Below are 20,701 nucleotides of genomic sequence, written 5' to 3' on the forward strand. Positions count from 1 at the left end.
ATCTGTCATGTGTATAACAGCCCCCTCAGTTCAAGCCATAAGACCTAAGACCCTGTGTCCTATAAAGGAAATTCTCTGCAGCATTTGCAAAACCACAAGCACCGCACATTCAATTGGACCACCACCACAACAGTAAATCGTGACCCCACAGCCATCATTTGGCAGAACGCCGCAGTGTAGCGAGAGACTGGAGATGCAAGATTTAAAACTGCACAACTAAGGGTTGCCTGACATGGCGTCAATCACTCTTCTTACAAAAGTGAACGTGAGCAGGTGATACAGGTCAAAGATGACGAAGGGTTGTTAACACACATTGCTGTGTTCATCCATGGTAAGATGTGCACACAGATTTCCTTCTTCGAATCTCTGCTCTAAGGGGGTTCCCAAAGATGAACCAGAAGAGAAGAAATTATAAATGCATAAATGGTACTAAGACATTCTGGTTCTCTCAGGCTTGTTAATGGGTGACCATGCGCTGAACGAGGATTCTTGGTATACATAATGTAACAGAAAGAACACAATACGTGGAATTATGAGGCTTTAGTTTACACCTGACAGTTAACGCCTGGGCTCCTACAATCTTTCTGTGCCTCAGTTTCCTCATTTACGAAAAAGGCACTCTTAGAAAATGCCACAAAATGTACAAAGGATTTCTGAGAATCCAGAAGTTGTAGAGGACTAAATTATTACGATTTTATTTTAAAGTCTATAGTTCAGTATTAATATATAGTAAGGGTTAGTTCTGACATTTTATCTGCATAAAATACGAAAATTCAATTACAGCTAATCTGATAATGCTAACTTCGTTACCATGCTCAATGAGTGTTGCACTTTACTTGTCTTATGTTATGCTCTTAGCTGAAAGAAGGAAAAATTCTCCTTAGAGGAATGCCTACCTTTTGGTATTACAATCTTAATATAATTTCTTTTAATTTTTTTATTGCAGTATAGTTGACATAGAATATTATGTTAGTTTCAAGCATACAACATAGTGATTCAATATTTATATACATTATGAAATGATCACCACCATAAGTTTAGTTACCACCTGTCATCATACAACTGTTATTACAGTATTACTGACTATATTCTCTATGCCATACATTACATCCCTGTGACAGATTTTTGACAGGAACTTTGTACCTCTTAATCCCCTTCACCTTTTTCGCCCAAATGGGCTCCCCTTCTGTGCCCCGCCCCCCGCAACCACCAGTTTGTTTTCTATATCTATGAGTCTATTTGTTTTGTTTTGTCTGTTTGTTTTGTTTTTTAGACTCCACATGTAAGTGAAATCATATGGTATTTGTCTTTCTCTGACTCATTTCACTCAGCAAAATACCCTCAAGGTCCATCCATGTTCTTGCAAATGGCAAGATTTCAATCTTTTTATGGCTAAGTAATATCCCACTGTATACATATACCGCATCTTCTTTATCCATTCATCTATCGATGGACACTCAGGTTGCTTCCATATATTGGGTATTATAAATAATGCTGCAATGAACACAGTGGTGTACATATTTTTTTGAATCAGTGCTGTTGTTTTCTTTGGGTAAATACCCAGAAGTGGAATTGCTGGACCATATATGGTAGTTCAATTCTTAATCTTTTGAGGAACCTCCATACTGTTTTCCATAGTGGCTGCATCAATTTACATTCCCACCAACAGTGCATGAGGGTTCTCTTTTCTCCACATCCCTACCAACACTGTCATTTTTATTGTCTTTTTGATAATAGCCATTTTGACAGGTGTGAGGTGGTATTTCATTGTGGTTTTGATTTGCATTTCCTTGATGATTAGTGATGTTGAGCATCTTTTCACGTGTCTGTTGGCCATCTGTATGTCTTTGGAAAAATGTCTATTCAAGTCCTTTGCCCATATTTTAATCGGATTGTTTGTTTTTTTGCAGTTGAGTTGTATGTGTTCTTTATATATTTTGAATATTAACCCCTTATCAAATACATCATTCACAAATATCTTCTCCCACTTAGTAGGTTGCCCTTTTTGTTTTGTTGGTTTCCTTCACTGTGCAAAAGCTTTTTAGTTTGATGTAGTCCCATTTGTTTATTTTGGCTTTTGTTGCCCTTGCCTGAGGAGACATATCCCAAAAATACTAAGACTGATGTCAAAGAGCTTACTGTTTATGTTTTCTTCAGGTTTTACATTTAAGTCTTTACTGTATTTTGAGTTTATTTTTGTATACGGGGTAAGAAAGGACATCAGCTGCATTCTTTTGCATGTGGCTGTCCAGTTTTCCCAACACCATTTATTGAAGAGAGTATCTTTTCCCCATTGTATACTCTTGCCTCCTTTGTCATAGATTAATTGACCCATATAATTGTGGGTTTGTTTCTGGGCTCTCTATTCTATTTCACTGATCTATGTGTCTGTTTTTTGCACCAGTACCATGCTGTTTTGATTACTGTAGCTTTGTAGTATAGTTTGAAATCAGGGAATGTGATACCTCCAGCTTTGTTCTTTCTCAAAAGTGCTCTGGCTATTCTGGGTCTTTTGTGGTTCCATACAAATTTTAGGATTATTTGTTCTATTTCTGTGAAAAATGCCATTGGTATTTTGATAGGGATTGCACTGAATCTGTAGATTGCTTTGGGTAGTATGGACATTTCAATACTGTTAATTCTTCCAATCCATGAGCACAAAATTTCTTTCCCTTTATTTGTGTCATCTTCAATTTCTTTCTTCCACATCTTACCGTATTCAGAGTACAAGTCTTTCACCCGCCCTCCTTGGTTAAATTTATTCCTAGGTATTTTATTATTTTTGATGCAATTGTAAGTGAGACTGTTTCCTTAATTTCTCTTTCTGATAGACTATTAGTGTATAGAAATGCAACAGATTTCTGTACATTAATTTCGTATCCTGCAACTTTACTGAATTCATGTATTGGTTCTAGTAGTTTTCTGGTGATCTTCAGTGTTTTCCATATATAGTACCATGTCATCTGTAAACAATGACAGTTTCACTTCTTCTTTTCCATACTTTTAGTCTTACAAAATGAAAACACTCCTTGGTTTGTGCTCCACACTGCAGTGGTTTGCACAGGTGGCCCCTGAATTCTAATCAACAGATAAGACTTGAACTGCTGTAATCAACTAATGGATACGGCCATCAGATGGAGCTGGGGGCCGAGGGGTACAGTGCAAAATGGGTCCGAGGTGTTAAAAGGTGTCACATAAAGTAAAGCTGTTCACAAAACATGCAAGATCTATGCTTCCTGAGTGCACAGTCAGACCAGTAAACAGTTCAATCCATTCAATGAGTCACTATTTATGGGGCACCTGCAGGGTATGAGGCACTGGTCTAGGCCGTGGGGATAGAGCAGCCAACAAACAGACAAAACTTGCTGCCCTCACGGGGCTTGCCGTGTAGCTCTACTAGCCAACTTTCTAACTGAAGAGGACACAGCGGCAAGGGAGAGTGTGATCGTGCTGTCAGGGACAGGGGACAGCACTGTGCAGCCGCGATCACTGCTGACGTATCCAGCGCTGCCTTAAGCGGTTAAGAGAACCTAATTCTAAGGTGCTCTGAACACACAACCTGGTCGGCTCGGTGCCTCTCCTCCTCCTGTAATAAACGTGGCGACAGCTGTCCTGACTGCCCAGACCTACACGGCACCGACTCACTGTCGGAGTACAACTAACGTCACTTCACTAACTTTTAAAATAACTCTTTAACAGACTTTTAACTAATTAAAGCTGCTTTAAAAGAGCTTTTTATTTTAGCCAGCTAACTCATTATTTTCTAAAACTAAATAGTATAAATGTTGTATAACCTATTTAATACCGAACCTATTTAGTTGATAAAAGAGTTTGAGGGCTTTGTTTCCATTCACCAGCACGGTATTTTGTCCTTTTCTCATGAGAATTTCCAAGTGCTGCCTGACTTTAACCACAGCTGGTACTTTACTAAAGAACATCCATGAATCCCGGAAATCTGATGTGTTAGTGAGTTTTGTTGGCTTGAAGCTAAGTGGCACCTGAAATATTTCAAATTGGCTTTTATTTTATTGGATAAAGTCCATAATTTACAAAACTGCTAAGCTGATTATTTTGTAAGTATAACGTCCACAGTCTGGCCAACTAGTGTCCACCTAAATCAGAAATCAGTACAGGTACTTATTTTGATTCTTCGGTTGCAATCCAGCTTCTTTATTTACCTACTAGCTGCTGCCTTCAAATGGACACTGGAGCATATGAAGTCTGTGAAAGGTGGCTTTGATGCACTAAGGCAAGCTCATAAAGCATGGACTATTATCATAGATACAATACATTAATTTTCTGTATGTTCATGGAAATTTTCTAAATAAGGCTATCACTTTTATAAGTGTATTTATTGCTTATAAAGGGCTGTGCACACAGTTGTACAGGCTGTGTACTGCACAATCTGGAGTCGCCATGACCATAGTGGTCCGTGTGAGTGGCGCCCAGGACTGCAGATGATTCACTTGTATATATGCATGTGGTACCCTGGAGCACTCAGATGTGGGTATGAGCCCATACCATAGAGAAAGTAATTCCCAAGCAGCACAGACAAGGTGTTTCATGAAAGCCACCCCAAACATATGTAGGTACCAGAGAAATAGTAGCGATATTCACTGGTTCAAATACCTTCCATAAAAGGGTAAATGTATATTCACACCGTCAAACCAAATACAAAGGAATCAGGGACACTATACACATTTTTCTGAGAGGGAGTACAGTATAGCAGTTAAGAGCATGGCATTCTAGAGCCAGTCTGATTGGGTTCAAATCCTCTGTCACTACTTATTAGATGCACGACCCTGGACAAGCTATTTCACCTCTCCATGGCTCAGTTTCTTCATCTATAAAATGGGGATAACAGCAGGATCTAACCCAGAGCTGTTATGAGGATTAAATGAGGCAGTCCCTGGAAAGCAGTTAGAGCAGTGCCTGGCAACAGGAAACACTACGTCAGTGTTCAGATTTGGTATTAGTACCATTGAGGAAGAAAATCAAAGCGGAAAGAGATGAAGTAACTTCTCACGGGTTTAAGAATTTGTCAGTGATTCATCCCAGAATGAAATGAAAGCTCTTGATTTACGTGGAAGAGTCTTCCTCAGGCGTATCATACTGCTTTACCTTCCAACCTTCTGACAGAGGGAAAACCCACGACCTGAGGTGATGCATCTGAGAAGCAAACTCCTGTGAACCCAAGCACTTTGACTACTGACACGGGTTGTCCCTAACAGGCCACCTGGGCTGACGCACAAGGTGCTCTGAACCCATGTGACCCCAGCACCTGGGCTGACATTCACTAGTGTACAAACAGTGGACAAACAACTCCAGTTTACACAATCAGCCGTCAGTAAGACTTCAAGTCCTAGGAGGGCATACTTGGTGAAAAGCTCCTGCGTCCTGCCCTGGTAAGGCGTCTATTGCTTTCATTCACGTTCTTTAAATATCAGCCAATCCCTGGTGCATTATGGTCACACCTTGGAAAATCATCTCATTCATTTAGTACAAGCATTCGCTCCTGGTGCCCTGAGGAAGAAGTGTACGCATTATGAAGATGTAAATGTCATGCAAAGTCTCTGAGGCTGAAAGGAGCCAGGTGTATTTCCAGAACGTGAAGTGGGACAGCTAGAAATCAGAAGAAGTCCTGGCATGTTAACAAGTGGATGCTTTTTATCTATTTCAATTCTTTCAAGACCCAGGGAGACTCGATAACCAATTTTGACAAAAATTATAGCTTTTACGTAGTGGAAAACAAAACAACATATGCAGGAAGCAAGTTCTCCACTCGCACCTTCATCTAGTGTACTAGGAAAGTAAGCCCTGCCCCACAAGCCTCTAGTACACAGACGGTGCCTGCATCATCTGGGGGGCCAAACAGTCCAGAGAACCCCTTAGACCATTCTCCAGGGGCTGCATCAGCATCCCCTATCTAGTTCCCCTCTCCTAAGAAATGAGACTGGGAGATCCCACTGGGCAAGATTACAATTTGTAAAGCAAAAGATCCAAGCTAACTAGAAGTGTGAATAAACTAGGAATAGATATGCTGCGTAAAACAATCAGTGTAAAAAGTGGCCAAATGCAAATGGGTCACAAAATATCATCTCTGCACGACATTAACATTTCACCCACAATTCTCATTACTGTTGCATTTAGCCAGAAAATCAGGAAAAAGCATCTAAACCCTGTTTCTCAACAGCTTAATAAAAACGCCTATGTTCTATTTTTAAATCAATAACATCTGTGATTTTAAAGTATCTTCATCACAAAAGCAATTAGTGTAATATCCTGGATCAGGTATAGAGTATGGTATCTAAAAAGAAGGAATAACATTATTTTCAGTCCAATAACATTATGTGTTCTAACTTCTGCCTGATTATAATAGCCAAATCAAAAATTCTATGTCTTAGGGAAGCAGCGAAATCAGAATTTATTTCTCTTCATGGTGATCATGGGGAAAGGAAAGCTTGGAAAGTTTACCAGCTTATCAGAGGCCAAATCCTACTAAGAACTGAAGCAAGCCCCTTGCTGATTTCATACCAGAAAGACCTGGGTACCAGGAAATAAGTTCAATTTTGAGTACTGCTTCTCGACTTAAAGCAGAAGTGAGCTGTCTGTCAACCACTTGGTAGTCAGATCAGCAGAGGATCACCGAGTCCTACTGCTGAAACTGAGAGAGTGCTGATGCACACATTACTTCAGGGAAAGTCCTCACTTCCCAGATGGTTCACGCCAGGAAGTGCTGTTGACCCAAAGTTCTTCCTCTGCCAATCAGTGTGGCACAAAACCTCATGCCTCATGTCTGTGACAGCTGGTGACCACTATGGTGAATAAATTTCACCATCCAGAGTAACGTCCTCACCTTGCTGACCTGGCAACAAGACTCCTCTGCTTACAGCACGGCTGCTCTGATTTCCTCTGACTGTGGACTCCCCAAAATGGTCAGAAGCTACAGAATAATGACAAAGCAAAATGGGGGAGGGGCGACACACAGTAACACGAAAGCACACTTGCTAACACGTTGGCTGGAATATCACCACCAGTTAAGTGATGGGGACAACTGAAAATATATAATCATGATAGGATGTTTTAAGGTTTGGTAAAAGGTAGAATAGGAGAAGAGTGGGAAAGGTCATCATGTTTTAGATTAAAAGGGTGGTCCCACTTCTTGCTGGAATGAACATTTCCATGTAATGTTCATTCCTGTGGTTATGTTACTGGGGGGTGCCCCAGCAATTAAGATTTTTCCCCTTTCTAACTCCCTGCTTGAAAAAAAAGTGTGCATTTGTCACTAAAATTTATTTTACCAATAAACCATCATACACCAAAAAGGGTGCTCAAATATGGACAGCAGAGCAAGGAAACTTTTCACAAGTGAACATTTGAAGCCTCATTAAAAACTGAGTTTAAAAAAACGCTGGTCCTGAGTTAGGGAGAGACCATCCAGGAGCTCCTGGGTCTCTATGTGCGCGTACATCAGTTTCTCTTTGTGAGCATTATTTTAGGTGTTGGTAAAATGAAATACCTAAAGAAAAGCAAACTGCTTTTGCTTGCTATATGCTTAAGAAATAAACAGTCACAGAATGCAGATGGATTAGCTTTTGGGACAGAATAATTTGTGCCCAAACCAAGAGTAGGAAAAGATAAAGGTTTTGCAGGGAAAAAAATAGTACGGGGACCATTCAAGGCGAGTGAGGCAGGTACAGTTTGTCAAAGAAGACACGACCTTCGGAGGAGGCTGACTGCTCTCCAGGTGACTCAAACCTCTGAATTCAGCTCTGAAATTCCTGTTGCACTGCCCACTGTCCAAAGGACTGGCCTGGCTCCTAACACAGCCTATTAAACAGAAGTAGTTTATTAAATTACTGTTTTTCAAATTGTGCAAAAAGAGTACCAGGGAATAAAATTTCAAGACCATGTCAATTCAAGGCAATCTCACCTTGGTAAGATTTTCTCTACACAGAGGGTGAGAAGTTTGAAAGGGAACAGAAAGAAAATGGAGCAGGTGACAAAACCCTTCTTGCTCACTGGACCACTGCCCGTGGTACTTCAGAGTTGCCTCGACGCCCCTGCCAATCAGCAGAGAATCAAACAGGTATTGAACACATTACATTCACTCTGAGGGAAACGAGTTTACTCTTTGAGTCAAATTAAGACTAATCTAAGCTCTTTTTGCATTTTTAACGTGACCCACACACAGGGGGATCTCACAAGGAGCTGGTCCTCCCAACACTGCAGGAGGATGACTCAGGGCTCATCTTACCTCCCTAGAGCAGGGCCACGGGGGCCCTGGGATCCCCAGCCAGCCAGGTTAACTGTAACCTGATCCCGGGCATGGCAGACCACACCTCGCAGATTCACCTCAGAAGGACACTGGAGAAATGCCTTTCATAAACTCTGATGCAATGCTGACATGCTTTCCTCTGCTCCCTCAGGGAATTTCTGTCAAAAAATCTCTGTAGCCCTGTCGATGTTAAATTTAGCGAAATATGGGATCAGGCAACAACTCTGGCAGGAGCCCTGTGTTTCCACATGGTACTGTGGTGCCCAGGGCACATCTGTTAAGTGAACAACTGAATGAACAAATGCAGACCATGGCTGTTGAGGAAACTGCTGAATGCCAGCTCTGCTCCTACAGGTCCCAGGTGAAGCACATGTGTGCCATACTGGGGTGGATATCGAAGGCTCATCACTTTTAATATGATTTAATGCACTACTTTCCATAAATACTTCAATCACATGAAAAATACAGTAAGAACAACAGTAGAAAAAGATATATTTGTTGCATTCCTATAAATATATTAAATGACAGGAACTGTAAAATGGTCTCGATTTTCTCCTCTGTAAAATCAAGGAGTTGAAGTCAAATGTGCACTATCTCTATCTTAAACGTGCCATGAGTTCAGATGCAAAAAACACACAGTTTGGACTAAAGAGAACAGTCATCAATAATGTTCCCAGGGTTGATGAGGAGTGATGGCAGCTTCGCCACCTGATACAGGGTGAGTGATACCTGAGATTTAAAATTTAAGTGAAAAGAGGTCACAACACATTTCTATGTCATCAGCAATCACTCACAGAGGGAAGGACGACACGCGTTTTCAGTAGCTACAATTATCCTCCTAGCAGTACCTTTTGAAGATTAAGAAACAAAAACTGGGTGAGTTACCAGGTCAGAAAAACCTACAATTCATTTGATCCCATACATCCTGCATTTGAAACCAGATAGTCCCTGCTTGTGTCCCGTTTGGGTGATGTCTATCTGTTCAGCTGACGGAGACCAAAGAAAGAGCAGCCTCTGAGATGAAAGGCTGATGCAGTGGGTGGAGAGAGAGAGAGAAATCAAGATAAGGCAGCACAGTGGCGGTGGCCCTGAACAACAATGAGAGAAAGAGAAAACAAACACCTGTGTTCCAATTCTGATCAACTTAGACAACAAGTCAGAAAACACTGCCCAGAGCAGTACTCTCTGAAAAGAGATGCTGCTAAAAAAAATGATTATAAACAGTATCCCTCATTAAAACAGAACTTCGTCTTTATGACTGAAGTGTGCAACTTAATTTGGAAACATTTTAAATCAATAAAATAAACAAATATCCTTTTAGAGAAGGAAAGCTTAATTACATATTTGTGTACAAAACCCTGGAAAAGTGCTAAGTATTATTTTTTTTTTAAAGAATCATATGAAACAATGAGAATTCATTTGCTGTAAATAACAGGCTTTGTAGGAGGTTAATCAGAGCCCAGAACTATAGACCACGTTGGGGGGAGAAAATTTTTAACATACTTGTATCTTAACGCCACTAATACATCAATAGCTTAATGGTCTCAAAAAACATGGAAAAAACGAAACCTACCTTCAGATGTTTTTCTCCTTCAACTAAACAATAAAACAAGGTAAAAATAAATAAATAAATAAACGTAGGACTGGACATCAATCAGGGAAAGTCAGGCTAGGAAAATCTAAGTTTACATTACAGAAATTCAAAAAATAGGATCCTCAGTACTTGGAGAGGAAAAAGTCAAATTCTTGGGCTTTGAAGGGTCTGAAGAACTGTATCTCCTGCTTAAATGGTTTACTCTTTGATGGTACTGAGGTACAATCAACACCAAAAGTAAATAAGGAGGCAAACTCAGTGAGAGCTTAAACCAAAGGTTACCTCTGGGAAGGGTGTGTATGGAGGGGAGGGTCTGACTAATTTGTCCCATTCAGAGCAGCAAGTGAACTACTCCATGGTTTTCAGAAACTTTCAGTTGGCACTGATACAAATTTTGAGAAGTAGCTGTATTTTTTTTACATCTTTAATCTCAGGACAAACCATATGTGCAACCTATGTGCAAACCTATGTGCAACCATGTAACAAAGACAAATTTTTAAAGTTGCGTAAATTTCCAGAAAAAAATCATAATAAAAAGAGGCTAACGTCCACAGTTGGGAAGAACACTAAGATAAGAACTGGCAGATAAGAGAATAACTCTTGATTTCAAACAGAACATAAATCTGGCTGAGCCTGGGTCTTTCCTGTGAAACGAGGCCACAACACTGTTCTCTGCCAGAAAATAAGGATGCTAATAGAGGCAGAATGTTTTCTTCCCAACTTAGCTGAGAAAAGATGTAGCAAAGGGCATTGACAAAACCACCTAAGAGGTAGATTTAAGTCAATATCAGGGATGTATCATCATAGATTCCAGCAGAGAGGCTGACTGCTCCCTCCCTTGGGTGTTCAAGCATCAAGAAGGGTTTACCAGAATACAAGTCACAGCAGCAGAAAGGACAGGCGTGGGGGCATTATTGCTCAAGGCTGGTTACTGCTGTTAATCTGAATTCTCCTCAGGACCTCCAAAGAAGAAGTCCAGGCCACAGCCCAGGGAACACTGCGAGAGCAGGGACAGACGGGGTCTCGCTCTAAGTCCACCTCATAAAGAGGCAGGAGGTAGGGAGAAGAGGGTAGACAGGGCACGAGAGGAACAGGGAGGGAGGGCAGAAAGAAAGAAGAGACAGACTCAGCCCATCGGCATCCTAAACTTAGGAGAGAACGAGAACTAGTTTCACTGCAAATATACACAAAATATCACTCCCACCGAAATGTCTTTATTTACAGTTTAAGCTGTGTTACAGCAATACTACAGGCACATTTGAAAAGTCATCCTATTCTCAGCATTCTCATAAAGGCGTTTTCAGTTCTCCAATTCCCTTGCTGCGTTCTCAATTTAGTTCCCATCTTCACTGAGCATGCCTGGTGCCAGGCATGGGTGTAAAAATAACAAGACAGGTCTCTGTTGCCAGAAGGGTTCAAAACATTCACCTTCTAGGGTGACTCAGTCACTGGAATCACACACTCTCTTCTTTAAAAGACATTCTTAAGCCAAGTAATGTTACTTGTTTCAAGCATACAAAAAGCAAATGTGTAAAACAAATGGTAAAAAATTCTAATACATCAATGATTCAAATGTGTTGTGGGTTCAAAGTAGAGAGAAAAGAATGTCAAAGTTTTTCCTATAAGCCTCATTTAATTTAGGTATAACGGAACCAAACGTTATTAATTTGTTTCTCCTTTTATAGTTTTGGGACAACCACATATAGCACGGGTGATATTATTTCAGTATTCTTCACATTTAAGAATGATGAAAGAAAGGCATTATCTAATGAGAGAGACCAAAATAATTACGTATATATATTGTGATCAAAGACACATGTAGGCTAACGGAGGCTAATGTTATTCAAGATCTAACATCCTTATTAAGTTAGTTTTAAAATTTCATAAAAATCCAAGAAAATACTGCCCTTTATATTTAAAAAGTGGACACTGACAAAAATAAAAGGATTATAGGAGTATATAACTCAACTATTCACTCCAGTTGTCAATCATAACCAAACTCTTTATGAACTAACTTGTGACCAAAGTGTAGACAATGATGTAATAAACTAAGGATGAGATTTTAAACAACATAAGTTGCTAATAAATACATCCTGTCTGGTTGGCAAACTGAACTTGTAGCGGTTCTTGTCTACTACTGTTTGAGATTAGCCAGCATTTGGGGTCACAATATCTGTCCCATTCTGAACACATCTGCTGCTAATGCTACTGTTATTTTACCATTGTCACTCAGTGATACCACTCATTGAGTTCACTATGTGCCCGGTACAATGCATTTTATATACACCACTTCATTTAATGCTTATAGCAACCCTGAGAAGTAGATATTATTATCTCCATTCCACAGAAGATGATAGTAACAAAAGCTATTAACATGCATTAAATATTTCCCATGTGTCAGTCTGTGTAGCAACTCACTCATTCAACGTTCACACAAGCCTATGACACGGGTACGACTATTATCCTGATTTGACAGATGAAGAAACAGAGGCATAGAGAGTAAACAGCTATCCCGACGTCACATATGTTATATGTGGCAGAATCTAGATGCTCACCCAGATCCTACAAAGGCCAAAGCCATACTCTCACCCACCAACTCCGAGGAGTCTGGTTCTCCAGGCCTGCCCTCTGTCTCACGGATGAGAAGAGTTACCACAGCAGACAAGAGGGGACCAGGGCTGGTTTGGCCAGAGCTGGACCACCCAATCCACAAGCCAATTCATAAACCTGCCTGGGACCTCCCCTAAGTTTCCTTGAAGAAACTCACAATAAGAAAACTGAAGTCCTGCCTCAAAGCTGGCACAGCTCAATGTCCCAGGAGCACATGACCTAAAGGCCAGGGCTTCTAACTGACCAGAGCACAAGGCATCATAGAACAATGAGCCTTGGTCTGGGCAGATGCCCTACGTCCATTCAACGGTCATCGTCGCTGCGTAGTTACTATGGCCCACTATGTGCCAGACCACACTAGGCTCTCTGTTAGCGCGCTAAACAAGCCTGAGCGACTGACAGCGGAGGAAACAAACTGGGTAAACGGTGGAACAAGGGCTGTAGGAATCACAGCAAATCGTTTTTGGATAGAGTGGGGGCATCAAGTGTGGGGAAGGGGCCAATTCTCAGGTATGTGAGGAGGCAAACAAAGGCTAAAGGAAAAAGATCATAGGGGAGCCAGGTCTTGGAAGTAAGGTGATGCTCCTGCATCCCAGGAGGGAGCCAGGAAGCCATGGTAAGTAGCAGTCCCATTAGGAGGAAGACAACTGGAAATCAACCAACTAACAATTGTCAACTTAAGAACAGACAGAGGCACGATGAAGAAATGACACTAGTCTCAAGAGCCATGCTGGAGTGGACATACCACAAAAGAGGTTTTCAGCTTAGGGAGAAGTTCCACCCACCCAGCACCCAAAACAAGGGTGCTCGCCTTGACTGGGCAACACCTGGGTCCAGGTTCTCCACTGAATAGTAGAATGACTAATGCATTATTAATGCAATGAGAAGTAAGTGGCAGCTCGACTACAAAGTGACTACAAGACACCACCAAAATGAACCAAGTACGTGGGGACACCACTGGCCCCCAACTCACGGAAATTGACGTTTCAATTAGCAAGGGCCAAGAACAAGAAAGAAATGAGGTGCTATTTTTAGCAGAAATTATGAAACCATCTTTACGCCAAATATTTTTGCTCACTGGGTTAAGGCACTTATTACAGACTGCACAGCTTTATTAACAACATTGGCATGGAGAAGAAAATAATTAAGGTGTGTGCACCCAAATTTAACCAGGATTATCTCTGGGGAGTAGTGGCTTTAGCGTTGATAGTCACATTCTATGCTATAGATCGGTAACATTTTAATTTTTTTGCAACATATGTACTATGTTAGTTGGCTGGAAAAAATATACCAGGACTCATGCCAAGTGAGAATATTTGCAATTTCACTAGTCAGAAGACAGTACCCTGATGCTGCTTTACTTGTCCCCAAGAGTGACCGAGATTTTAACAGTCCAAATTAGGAAGGTTCAATATCCTTGAAGTCGCAGAAGAAGCCACTGCAGGCAAACACCCAGGCCGCTTCCAAGAGAGCCGGAGAAGTGCAAGCATTTCAGGGCCAGCAGGGAGAGAGCGAGCTAGGGGCAGGAGCTGAGGCCAGCCTGGCAGCCAGATAGCAGAGCAGTGGTCAGGGAGGCGGCCACCTTCACTGAGCTGGTTTTGGCCAAGCCCTCCCATTCCTGCCCCGGCGTGGGAGATAGGGATGAAGAGTGTGTGCCCAGAACAGTGCCCGGCACAGGACAGACTCCACAAATGTTTGCTGAATGAATACAGAGAAAGGAGGGAGGGGAGCGGAGGGAGGGAGCAGAGGAGGAGAGGAGAGAAAGCTGACGGAGAGAAGGAGGAAGGAAGAGAATGGAGGCAGAAGAGGAGGGGAAGGAGGGAGGGAGAGTAAATAGGAATGGACAAGGGAGGGGACAATCAGGGAGGGGGACACCTAAACCATACTCAAAAAATAAAAGGTTGTATTTGCTTTATAACCATCAGAGTTATACATGAATTTAATAACATAATTTTTAACATGTAATTACCTTTTATTTCCTTTTCAGGTCTTAGAGAGTCTTGTCAACTTCCGATTCAAGACCAGAAAGAACAGGACAGGTGCTCTGGATGTCCAGTTGGGGATTTCTAAAGGAAAAGGACACATATTAAAAATTATTCTGGAGACTAAAAACGATTAATTTTTAAAGTATCATTAAATGAAACCAATTTTCACTTAATAACAGACAGATCATATTTCCTAATATACCTGGGAAAAAATTGGGTCTAAAAGCCTCTTTCAAATATAGTTGCTCTAGCAAACTTTAAATTGATTCTAGAAGGAAACAAAAATCAACCCTAGGGTAGGCTTTGTTCGTGCATTTAATGGAAAACAAACCCAAGGAGCCTGTGTACTGCCATCAGCTGTGGAGACGCCGGGGTGCCTCCGCACCCCCGGAACCACCACATCCTCTAGTTCACAAAATCAGGCAGGAAAGGATGCAGCCTCCTCGCAGACAACTGTCTAACTGGGGAGGGAAACAGAGAGACTACACTTCAGAAACTCTGTTAATGGTTGAAGGGGAATAATATGTTACAAATCAGCATCTCATCTTGTCTTGTTTTCCAAATGCAGTTCCAACAGCAACTCATAAGCACGCACCTAGTCGTCCTGGGACTCCCCTCCCCGGAGCAAGGACAGACCTTGGAGGCTACACCGCCCCAAATGAAATACAACATTTCATTTCCAGGAAGGAAACAATTAACCTTGACCGGGCACACACTCAAGCTCAGAAACAACGTGACTCCGCTTTACAAAGAGGGAAGAAACTGAGGCTTTCTGAACGGAGTCGTGTCGCCAGGTCTGTCTGACACGTAAAGCTTTTTACTATATTTGGAGACACTTGAATGAATCAGGAAAGTGATTGTTATCTGGACATCTGGCAACGCAAAAGAAAATATCACGGTGGAAGATTTAACCGTCTTCTCCTCTGGCATCTGCTCTCGTCGTATGCCATCAGTCGAAATAACTACCTCTTTATGTTGACTTGAAAGTGGGAGCTAGCAGGTAGGGAAGGAAAATGCTCTGATTGCAGTAGCTATCTTTTTTGTTGAGATTTACTCAATATTTTGCATGGTCACAGGAGTAATACACAGTGAAATATTTTAAGGAGGCACTTGGGACTTCCACAGATGATGGCTAACAACCACTTCATTAACATCGATGCCAGCTTCCCGACCATCGTGATCTCCTTTCTGGAGTGATGTGTAATGAACCATATGCCAGGAGTTTATCAGTAAGGCTGCAAATCTTGACCTAGATTTTGTACAGCCTCAAAAAAATGAAAAGAAAGCCTGAAAATGTCTATTTAAGTAACAAGACTGATACCTCCCACTCTCACATTTAAAACACTTTCAAAACAATCTACTTTCCCCTGTCCCATGACCTAACAATGTTCAACAAGAACATAAAGCAAAAACTAGTACTAGATTAAAATAAAAATAAAAACTCCAATTTCTATGGCTCTTTTTGATTGCTTACTACCAGCAATTTAACATTTTATTTTCTCTGCCTGCTGAAACATATGGGATTCCAGGAATTCAAATGAATAATATCACACACACTTAACAAGACGTTGGAGAGATTTTAATCCAAAATACCTTTGGGCCCAATTGAAATTGATTGTGACTCACGATAACAAAGTAAAAAGGTTTGTATTTCACTATTTTGCAACCAGTATTTTTTGTTTTTCCCTAAAATTCTATCAAAAATTCCTTTTCATCTTTATCATCAGTTTTGCCTTTTCTTTCTCATACTTTTGAAAAGAGAAAGTAACAGAGCTGAACCCTTACTCTAATGATTCAGAGATAGAAAAGTCATACAATTTTGATTGGAATGGAGAATAATACCACCTATGAAGAATTTGATGATTGGATTTATCTTCAAAGTTGCCATGTGATATCCAAACCATCCTAATAAAAATAAGTCACAGCACATATTCTTGAAGCTAAGGGATCATCTTCTGCTCCAATCTACTCATCTCATATCTGAAGACATGAAAGCCCAGAGTGGTCAAATGACCTCTCCAAAGTCACAGAGCTAAGCTGGTCCTAGATCTCAGACTTCCTAGGTGCCAATCCAGAGCTCTATTAGATCATAACTGATCTTTAATTTTCATAAACAACCTCTTAAGAGCTTGTAATTTCATCTATTTTTCTATATATCTATTACTCTACAGAGCATGAACACGACTTGCTGAATCAATTCAACTTTATGTCAATATGAAACAGTACTCAAAATTATCAAGAACATTCTCTGCATTTTGTACCACTGATAAAGTTAGATTAAACCATTAAAGCCCATGAGAAATCTGAAATGAGATTTGGGACACTCTTAGGTTGTCAATCCTAGATAATCTACTCTAAAAATAGAATTTCCCTTTCGTATTCATAGTCAAATCACAATCATAGCTTTGCTACAATACATTTTCAAGCAGATTTTATAGATAGCTATCAAGCAAAATACAGGTATTCTACAGGCAAAGTTTTACATCAGCAGTTTTTAGAATAAGAATTTCAATATAATTTACTATTCGATCCATCAGTTGAGAAAGAACTCTTATTCTCTAAAACTCTGGAATCATTCAAGAGCACTTAATTTACCTAGCTCAGCAGTTTATTACATTCCACAGTCATTTGCGGACTCCCTGGTTATCTCCATGGTACAATGCTACATGCAGGAGAACCAAAAAGCAGGAGATGGCGTCCTTGCCTAGTGTAGCCTGATGACTGAGATCATTAAGGAGGCTTTCGTGGTGGCAACTGAGCCAAGCTTTGCACGTGACGAATATATACGTGTGAGTGTGCGGTTAGAGGGGTAGTTAGTAAATTCACATGTGGTTTTCCCAGAGAATATGAGTTGACATTCGGTAGAGAGTGGAGAAGCAAGGTAAGATTAAGTTAAAATAGGCAACAGAGGACAATAGAATCCTTCTACACACACCCAAAGGAGCAAACAAAGGGCAGAAACAACACATCCATTGAAAGGGATTCCTTTCATGAAAATACGCCAGCAACAAAATACCTTCCTTATATTTCTTCATATAAACTCATTGATGGTATTAAAACTCATTGCCAGACAAACTCTATTAAAAAAAAGATTGAAACACACACTTTCAACAAAGAAAATAAACAAATGCCAAGTAAGCACAAGAAGTTATCTTCAACTTAATTATAGGGAAATGCAAAATAAAACCTTAATAAGATATCACTATATACTCAATAGAATGGCTAAATTTCAAAGGGCAAAAATATCAAGTGTTTGCAATGGATATACAGAAACTGGAACTCTCATACAAGGCTGGTGGAAAATTTAAAATGTTACAGGTATTCTGAAAAATAATTTGGCCGTTTCTTATAATGTTAAACACATACTTACCATATGACCCAGCAATTCCACTTCTAGGTATTTACCTATGAGAACGCTAAAGACACAAATCCCACACAAAGACTTATACAAGAATGTTCATAGCAGCCTTATTCATAACAGTCCAAAACTTGAGAGAACTCAAATGTCCATCATCTGGTGAGTGGATAAACAAATTGTGGTATATCACATAAGGGACTACCACTCAGTAATAAAAAGGAAAGAATTACTTATGTGTGCAACAACATAAGTAAGTCTCAAAAACATTATACTATGGGAAAGGAGCCAAACACAAACGACTAAATGTATAATTCCATTTATATGAAATTTTAGGGAAGCAAAACTATAGCAATAGAAAGCAGATTAATTGCAGCCAAGGGTAACGGGGCTGGGGGAAGGGACTGACCACAAAGAAGCTTAACAGAACATGTTGGAGGGATGGAAGTGTTCTATATCACGATTGTAATTGCTGGTACATGACTGTGCATATTTGTGAAAATTCACTGAATTAGATACTTAACATCAGTGAATTTATTCATATATGCAGTATACCTCAACAAAACTGATTAAAACCAAAACAAAATGCAGTGCCACCATCATTTAACCTGAAAATCATTAACTTCATCGATAAGACCTGAAATTCCTTCAGCAGATGGTACTCAACATCCTCAAATACTTACCAAGGATTACAGCAATCAATAATGGCTAAGTACCTTGAGACCACCGAAAAAGAAAGAGAAAAACCAAGTCAAAAATAGAGATACTAAATTATTCCATTTTTCTACAATTTCCAATAGGTTCTGCCTTTATAATAGATTTCCAAAAAGTGGCCTAATAATATTTATTCTAAGATAAACTTCCTCACCTCAATGTAAAAGGATAATCTTCCTAACACTACTGATAATCCATGGAGGGAACACATAGAAGACAGAAAAATTACCAAGAGATATTAGAAAAAAACCAACAAGTGTAGAAACTCGAAGAAATATGGCCAGATTATGAGTTGACTCCAAAATGATTCTTTAAAACGCTTTGACATATTAACTGGAAAACTGGACACAATTCTCCACGATGTGAATAAAGATATAAGACAGGCTCATCAAAGTTATAGCTGACTTTACGTTAAAAGTGGCTAAAATGTGATATAACAGAATCGTGATTCCAAATGTGTGGGGAAGGAACAATTTCATAGCATTAATATCAAACACAGGTCAAGAAAACCAAATTGCATTTCTTCAACAGATATTTCCTGAAGGGCTACCATGTGTTGGTCACTACACTAGATAGAGAAAGATGCCAGGATTAAGGGCGAGCCCTTACCCTTCCAAAGTTAATCTTCCAAAAAATGTAAGTAACGCACCCCATGGTAGAAGTTATAAACTAATTAATCTGAAAAAGAACTATGAGTTTGCGTGTATCACTCAACTCTTAAGTATGGCATAAAGACTAGCAAAATTGCAGACTGAACTAAAAGAAGTATCGAATTCAATACAAACACACACAAGTCTGACTCTGCTGAATTATAGGGGTCCGGGTAACATTCTACCATGCTCTCGATGTACTCATTACAAGCCCCCTTCCAAAGCCCAGTTTAGGTGCCTGAATCTGCTGCAGTGTTGCCATCTCCCCACTACTAAATCCCTCTGGTGATGCAGGAGCCTGGAATTACCCTGCACCTGCTACACGATGCAAGCTGATGTGAGCCCTGTCAGATCTTGACAATCGGAGGAATGGGCAGACAGGAAGGGGAAGTGCCTGGGAGTCGGGGTGAAAGGTGAACTGTCATATAATGGAAGAGACATCATTCTGAGTGGCAGAAGTTATAGAGAGGCAACATGGCTCACGATAAGAGCATTCCAGCATTGAACAATCTCAAATTTGAAATACAGCCTCATAAGGTAGGGAGACCTGGCAACAGCAAGTTTACTGAACTAAGAATTTAGCCATACTCTATTCCCAATATTTCATCGTAATGTGCTACCTGGATCACTACCATCACCTCACAACCTGTCTCCCAATGCCCAGATTTTCAACCTTGTAGGTGGTAGCAAAATTGATCTTTCTCATATCCAGTTATGATCACGCCCTCCTATTGTGCCCCCATGCTACTGCCCTTACACTCTTTCAGTGACTCTCCACCACCTACAGCATGAAGGCCAAGCACCACTCAGACTGGCACACAGGGCCCCCCATCAAATCTTTGCCACTCTCCCTCATATGCTGCGTCCAGCAACTCTGCACCACTGCAGAACCCTCTCATGGTGCTATGCTTTTTTTTGCCTTCACACTGTGCACATACCATTCACTGTCTGAAATATCTTTCATGTCTCCTAATGTGCGTCTGGATACTGTAACCCACTCGTCCTTAGCCCACAGTTGAGACAATCCCTCCATCGAGAAGCACTCCCTTGGCCTCTCCGTGCTTTTACCACTTCCTCATCTCCTTGAAAACATTCACCCTAGATCTAGAGATTAGTTATGGCTGTTATCTCCCCAATAAACCATAAACCCTTGGCTGGTTATCTTAATCTCCAGGACTTAGCCCAGAATGTGACACTTTATAGATATTTTTGAACACGTCAGAGATTCCAAGATAGTCCAGTTCTATATGTCCTGTCTGACCTTATACCCATCAGCAATGTATCCACTTGGGTTATGCAAGAGGTACAGAGTAAGTTCAGGCAAATGCTGTCATCTTGAGGCTACAGAAGCTAGAAGGTGGACAACTCTCCAAAGGATTCAGGCAGCCTTAAGTTGGGATACAGTATTGGAGCCAAAATGATTACTGAAAGGACATCAAGGGGCATTCTGAAGTCAGCTGGGTTCAAATCCTGCTTCCACGCCTTCACTATGTGACCTTGAGTAACTAACTTCAA

The 20,701-nt window shown here is 40.6% G+C and overlaps 1 protein-coding gene across 8 annotated transcripts in view; it reads right to left on the reverse strand.

Annotated features, from left to right (window-relative positions):
* Window positions 1–20,701, reverse strand: part of FAM110B (family with sequence similarity 110 member B) — a 145,127-nt gene that overhangs the window by 95,210 nt on the left and 29,216 nt on the right. For all 8 annotated transcript variants that reach the window (XM_070221521.1, XM_070221524.1, XM_023648566.2 and 5 more), the window contains exon 2: window positions 14,452–14,548. The gene's annotated coding sequence lies outside the window, so the exon portion shown is untranslated. The remainder of the gene's footprint in view (window positions 1–14,451; window positions 14,549–20,701) is intronic.

The sequence above is a fragment of the Equus caballus genome, chromosome 9 (genome assembly GCF_041296265.1).
Source record: "Equus caballus isolate H_3958 breed thoroughbred chromosome 9, TB-T2T, whole genome shotgun sequence".
NCBI classification, from domain to species: domain Eukaryota; kingdom Metazoa; phylum Chordata; class Mammalia; order Perissodactyla; family Equidae; genus Equus; species Equus caballus.